This window comes from Petaurus breviceps, unplaced genomic scaffold (assembly GCF_028583685.1).
Source record: "Petaurus breviceps papuanus isolate PSGF00001 unplaced genomic scaffold, PetGlider_PUasm1.0 38, whole genome shotgun sequence".
Lineage (NCBI taxonomy): Eukaryota > Metazoa > Chordata > Mammalia > Diprotodontia > Petauridae > Petaurus > Petaurus breviceps.
The window spans coordinates 11,591,239-11,598,746 of record NW_027186304.1 but is presented as its reverse complement, the minus strand read 5'-3'; the positions used below and the strand labels follow the sequence as shown (position 1 = coordinate 11,598,746).

The following is a 7,508-nucleotide window of genomic DNA, read 5'->3' as shown; positions in this document are numbered from 1 at the left end:
ATATATTGTAATATCCAAAGTTTGTTATATGTGATTCAGATTACCCTGTCAGCAGTGAAGCTGAAATTTTAAATAATTCACATAGTATCTAATATGCTATGACTGTTTAAATTTAAGCTACACAGATAAAATCAGCAACCATTTAATTTCTGTCTCACTAATATGCCTTTGTAAGAAGTCATACTTAAATTTCTACACAAACATGAATCTGGTAAGTAAAATAAATTTAATTCAATGCTGACATTTACTACCTTTATCTGGAGAAAATCAATTAAACTTCTGAGTGCCAGTTTTTTCAACTAGGTGACCCTGATGTCTCTTTTAACTCTATACAGATAATCATGTGTACACATACACACACAAACACACACACATATCCACATGAGCTTTCTAATTGCAGCTCACAGTAAGACAGACAGATATCACAATTTTATTGCCCTCTCTTCTCCAAATGAAAATTATTTCCATTCTTTGTGGGAAAAAGATAAGAGGTCAAGAGACTGGATACTTTGTTCTGATAGGGGATACTGGACAAGATTTATATCTATTTATTCTATATCTATTATATCTATTTTATTCTATATCTATTTATATCTATATTTCCCCCTAAATATTAGTTTTTTCCTTGATTCCTATCTACCTATGTACTAGTTACACAAAAGACCACTACCAATAGTGAATAGTAAAAAAACACATTTATCAAAGTGGGTAGCAAAAAGAAATCAAGGAAGCTATATAGATTACAATATTCTGCAAAATACACAAATATGAGTAAACTCTAGATAAAAGTAAACTGAGATCAGCACTCAACCAAGAGAAAACTGCCAATCTCACTCAGATATAGAAGCCAGAAGTTCCTCTGACCATGAACCTCATGCCTTCTATCTCCAGCAGGTGCAGCATTTCCTTTGAGGGAAGACAGCAAGGCAACAGATTACCATCTTTCATCTGCCCCTAATGATTTCCATCTACCCTAAAGCAATAATTTCCAGATGTGATAGCACGAGGAAACTTCCACCTCTGCTGCAAAGAAGAGCAACCTGCCTTTGGTCCTTAGGCTTTCCATCTCTTCCTGTGCCTGTCCATTGAAAAAAGAGGAAAAGGAATGTTCATAGGGAACAAGACGTCTTTTTTCTGCTCAGTTTTGATTTCTAGTTCCTTCTGTGCCCCTTTCCTTTCTAACTTTTCTAATCCCCTCTTAGAGGGGGAGAAGAATAGTGAAGCAGAGCTTCCAATCTGATCATCTAAACATATCCCTCTCATTTCACAGTACACTTGCCTCTAGCCCAGTCCCCAACCTCCCCTGGGAAGAGGAGTGGTACTCTTTAATCAATGATAAATATTCTCACAGCTGGTCATAGCATTCAAATCGCAGTGCTTCTGAACCCATGTAGATCGCCATTCAGACATTCTTCTTTACTCCTCACTACCACATTCATTCTTCCCTTTCTCTTCAGCTCTCCCACCACACCACAAAATTTCAACCAAACACCACCTAGCCCTTCCATCACACCCTGGAAAAGGTCTGTTTTGTAGACATAAAACTTCCATCCATTCTAATTTTTTTTCTTTCCTACGCCTTCCAGCTATTGGATATTTCTGAAATCTGGATCCTCCCAGAAGAAACAGTCACCTTGCTCACTTATTGTCCTTGGTTCACTGGTCAAGGCACGGGAATTGGAATATGCCTTGCTTTCCATTGCCACATTTAGGTTCTTGTCCTACTTCTATCACTCAGTTACCTTTCTTCCTTTGAAGTTCATGCAACGCTTATCTGCCAACCAATCAAAATCTTGGTAACTGTTGTTTAAAAACCCCAGGTCATAACTCTTCCTTCCTTAATACATTCTGTACACATTGTTCACAAATTTTTACTCCTCCTCAATTCCTGCCCTCATACTAGGGGACTTCAACATACATACTGTCTCTTCCTCAAACAATCTGACAACTCATTCCCTCAATCGACTCATTCCCTTTGAGCTACTCCTCCATCCTACCTTAGTCACACACAAAGATGGTCAGACTTTTTTCTTGCTATCACCCACAATTGTGCCACCTTCATATTGAAGAATTCTGAAATACCTTTTTCTTACCACGATCTAATAGCTTTTCATCTTTCCCTTTCCCTTCCCTTATGAAATTCTTCTCCTTGTCTACATTATGACCTCCAATCCCTTGACCTCTCAATTCACTCCTAGGCCATCTCCCCTGAATTAGCCACAGTTTCCTCTTTCCTATTTTGACCTGTTGGTGAATCACTTCAGTTCTACAATATGTCCTCCTTTCTTGAATCCTCATACCCCTTGTCATATTATAGATTATGCCTTGCCAAGCCTCAGTCACGTATCACTCCCACCATTTGTCACTTTTGCTCTAGTAAATGTGTTGCCAAACAAAGGTGGAGAAAATCAGACAACTATTCTGACTGGATTCATTAAAATTTTATGTTATACAACCTCAACTAGACATTCACTGTTGCTAGGCAACCCTATTATATACCTTTATTAATTCTTCCTCCCTCACCCTCTGAGCTGAGATTCTTTTGCCTCATATTTTACAGGAAAAAAAAGATACCATTCAAGCACAAGCTCCCTCTTCATACTTCCTTCTCATCTTTTGTCCCTTTGGACACCACTCTCTCCTGGTTATCTTCCTACCTATCTGCTAACTCCTCAGTATCCTTTGCTTGATCTTCATCCAGATCATACATACCCTGTAACTAGAGGTGCTCCACAGTTTCTTACTGGGCCCACTTCTTTTCTCCCTCTATATTATTTCATTTGGTGATCTCATTAGCTCCCATGGATTTGAATACCATCTCTACAATGATGATTCTCATATCCCCCTATCCTGTTCCATTCTCTCCTGATCTCCAAAATCCAACTGCCTTTCACACATCTCAAATTAGATGCCTAGTAGAAATCTTAAACTCAACATCTCTTTCTGTCTCTCTTTCCATTTCCTCTCTCTCTTTTTATCTGTCTCTGTTTCTGTCTGTCTGTCTCTATCCATATCTATACCTATATATATATATATATATATATATATATCTGTGTCTACAGATATATATATATCTATATCTATACCTATATATATCCCCACACACATATATATATATATGCCTTTCTATGTCTAATAAAGGTTTCTTCTCCCTGAACAATATAAAGATAAATAAAATCATGAAATCATGGATGTCTCAAGGATAGTGCTAAAAATAAGAATTGTGTTAAGAAATGAGACTAATTTCAAACATTATACAATAATATAGGAAGTTCCTTAATTTTAGAGTTACCTAAAAGAAGTAATCACAGATCCAGTCCACATATCTCTATATAGGTAGAGATTTTCAGAGAGAGGGTATGGTGCTATTGATAGAGAAGTGATTGGAGTCAGGGCTATTTGGGTTCAAATCTAACCATTCCTGCATACTAACTGTACAAATCACAGGCAAGTTATTCTAAGTGCCCTGTGCAACTCTCTATAATGCTAAATTATAAAAGAAATGCTGATCAGTTTGATTAAATAGGTGTCTAAGCACCACTGATTCCTTACAGCAATGAAATGAAAATGTTTCCCATTAATTTAATAATACTTCATCAATTGAAACCAATAGCAAAGCTGTTGTAACTTAAGCTATGGAAGCTGATGAGATCACCAAGGCAAATAGTGAAGAAGGAGAAAAGAGAAAGACCAAGGGATAGACACCTTGAGTGAGAGTGAACTGGATAAAGATCTGGCAAAGTAGACTGAGAATGACTAATCAAACAGGTAGGAAGAGAACAAGGAGAGTAACGTCACAAAAACCCAAAGAGAAGAGAATATTGAGAAGAAGATGATAAACAAAATTGTTTGGTGTGATGGGAACAACATAAGCCTGAAATTTGATTGAATAACAGAACCACAACTACTGTATCTACAATAGATAAGGATGAGTATATCATCATGGTGGAAGGATCTACCGCTATAGTGTCATTGGGAACTCAAGAATCAGTTGATATTTTAAAATCAACATTTCCAAAATGTAACTAATTTCTGTTTTCTCCAAAACCTTCCCTTTTCCTAATTTTACTATTATTGTCATCTTACTAGTTATCCGCCCTCACAACCCAGTTGACATCCTTGACTGTCTCTTGACCTTCTATATGCACTTCTCTCCTCTAACATTTCCACCATCCTGTTATAGGCCCTCCCCCACAAACCTTGTCATTTAATTACATTCCTTTGCTTTGAATTCATTATATGATCTAGCTGACTATTGAAGGTAAATACATCAATGGGAGCCAAAACCCTATTGGTCTTTTTCCATCTTCCATCCATACTCCAGCTCATTAAGCTATAAAGGTGATATTCTTTTTTTTTCATAGTCTCCACATCTTTTATAATCAAGGAGAAAGAAAAAAAAAACTTAAAAAAACCCAGACTATATTATATAATGCACTGAAGGAGGCAGGGGGATGGCTCGTTGGGGTCTGTTGGTCATTGGATGAGTGGAGGTTTGGCTTCCATTTTTGGGAGGAACACCACTCCCCAACCCCAATATAATCACAGTGGGCTGTGGAGCCTGGACCAACCAGGGAAGAGGGAAGCAAGCAGGTCTGGAGATCTTGACAGAGGCCCCCTGAAGCTAAGGGGGGGGGGGGGAGATAGTGGCTCCCTCCACCCCCCAATAAGTTCAGTGAGTCCATAAAACTTGGCCAAGAGGTGGGAACTTGTAACCGAAAATAGGGTAGAGTTTTTTGCTTAGTTTTTGTTTTGTTGTTGTTTTCTTAAAAAAAGTGAGCAACAAAAAATTGAGCCCATGAGAAGGCTGCCTTTGCTGTTGGCAAAAGGTGAAGAGATGCACAAGGAGTGGCAAAGAGTGAAGTGTATCCCCTGATAACTGTGAAATAAATGCCATTTGTTAAAAATATGAAAAAATATCAACTACTCCTGTAGACAGAGACATGAGATCCAAGGTAACACTGAGCAAAATTCTCCACTCCACAGATCAGACAATTGGCAATCATTACATCATTAAAAAGTAAAGACATTTTTCCTGTAATTTTTTTTCAAACAAAACTATTTTTGGTCTTTTCTTCATGCTGAGGCCACTTAGGGGAGAAAGCAGGGTCAGACTAAGTTATATTCTTTCAGATTGAGCTGTAGGATGGTGTCTTTGACAGCAGCAAAGACAAAGTGGATGTTCTCCGCGTCTGTGGCACATGTAAAGTGATAGTAGATGATTTTGTCGCTGTCTGGGTTCAAATCCACAAACATCTTGAGGATAAACTCCCTGGCTGCCTGGGCATCCCTCTGTGATCCATCAAACTCTGGGAAATAGTCCACCAGGTGGGAGTACAAGATCTTATCTTCCAGCAGGTCCTTCTTGTTGAGGAAGAGGATCACGGAGGAGTTCTGGAACCAGGGTTAAGTGATGATGGTCTGGAAGAGGCCTTTACTCCCCTCCATTCGGTTCTCATTGTCTGACTCCACTAGAACTTGGTCATATTTGATGAGGGATGGATCCCAATAGGTTCAGCTGGAACTCTGATCTTATCTAAGACCAGAACCTGTGATTCAGTCTGGAAAGAATTCAGCTCAGGCTTACTTGGAGTCAGATTTGAAAAAAAATTATTATACGCCTTACAGTGGGTAAGAATCCTTAGGGGAACTGCAACCTTAAAGGGGGTAGAATTAAGATTTATATAGCATCATCCATAGTAGATCCTGTGCCAATTATGCTAACTAGGTGATTAAGGGTGGGATTAGGGAGGAGTTAAGGTGGGGTCAGGGCATATTGCCCATGATTCACTGGGAAAAAGCCTACATAGAGGTGTGGCTTTAGGCTTGAAATGTCACTAAGTCTGCTATCAGTCAAGGGCTGATGGAAAAGTTCCCAGTCTGCTACCCATCAGTGTCATGTTTGACAGGATTGATGTCTGGGAGCTATTGATGTCTGGGAACCAAGGTTAACCAGAGACTCAGTGGATAATAGGCAAAGTAGTTAACCCAGAGATAGGGTCTTGAAGGATTCATTGAGGCAGCCAAGGAGTCAACCTAAAGATAGGGTATGAAAGGATTCATGGGGGCAACGGGACACTATACAAGGTGGAGATAATAGTTGCCTAAGCTGGAATGCTTATAGATACTTTGGTGAAGGATTGATAGGTATAGCTTGTTAGTGTTCCAAGGCTGAGATAAAAAATTCATGAGTTGTTTCTGTGCAGAGTTAATGCTTTGAAGCTAGGCAGAGTGCAGGGAGGGGGAAGGGGCACAGTTAATGTTCTGAGACTGGGGCGGGGGAATGGAGTGTGATTTTACAAACTGGTTTTACAAATTGATATTACAAAGTTTTACAGACTGATGTTACAAATATAGATCCCAAGCATGCCATCAATATGCACCAAGAGCAACTAAAAACATGATGGACGTCACATTTTCAAAGCAGTGTATCCACTTCCTTCGCTCTGATCTCTGTCCATCAACATCCACCATTCTGAAGATGATATTCTCCAGGTCGAAAGGGTATTCTAAGATCCCAGTTGTGGGGATTCAAACCAGCACATCCTGTCGGGTGGGTAAGTACCCAGTGGTGGCAATACGGTCAACATCAGTCAGGTAGTATTTGGCTGAGTCTGAGAGCTGATATTCTTGCCTCCTGTCATAACACTCCTGGATTCCAGGGTCATTCCACAAAGTCTTAATTGCACTTGCATATGGATGCTCAAATGTTGTGACCTTTTCAACATCCACCTCTCGTATCAGCAGTGCATTGGCCTTATTCTGATCATACTTGTAAAGAATCTTCAGGGTCTCCATAGCCCTGATCATGGACTGCATGGCAGTGAAGATGTTCTGGTAGACCAACTTGGTGAAGCCCCTCTTGTTTTCTTCAGAGTAGCCCGAACCATGGATTATCCTCATTTGTTTAATAAATCTACTGTTTCCACTTTCTCCAGTGCCGAGGAGGAGCAGCTTAAGCTCCTGCTGGGCGTCCCTCGAGGCAACACGCCATCATGGACTCCAGAGTCATCGTCCAGAGGACCCCCGCCTCACCGAGCTCTAGCCCAGGGTGGCCTCAGCCTGAGCCAGGGAGGGGGGACCCTGTGCCCGCCTCAGCCGGGAGCCCCACGGCCTCCACCACCGCCGCTCCCTCTGCCGCCACCTAAAGGTGATATTCTTAAGGCTCAAGTAGGCCACTATTCAATAAGCTGTAGTGGTTTCCTGTTATATAACACATTCTCTTTGGTATTTAAATTCATTTATAGCCTATCCTCTTCCTACCTTTTCAGTTTTCTTAGATCTTACTACACTCTGTGAATTCTATAATAGTCACTCTGTATTCCTTGCTATTCCTTAAGCAAGACATTCACTTTCCGACTCTTGTCTATTTCCCATGCCTGGAATGTTTTCCTTCCTAATCTCTTCCTCCTGGCAAACTTTAAGTTCCAGCTTTTACAAGAAAACATAATGCTTGTGCCTTCCTTATGTTAAAAATTGTCATATGACACTGTCTCTGTCTTGTTTGC

The 7,508-nt window shown here is 40.1% G+C and overlaps 1 pseudogene; it reads right to left on the bottom strand.

The window, feature by feature from the left end:
- Positions 1-5,109: 5,109 nt before the first annotated feature.
- LOC138169995 (guanine nucleotide-binding protein subunit alpha-11-like) lies at positions 5,110-6,969 on the bottom strand (annotated as a pseudogene).
- Positions 6,970-7,508: the final 539 nt, after the last annotated feature.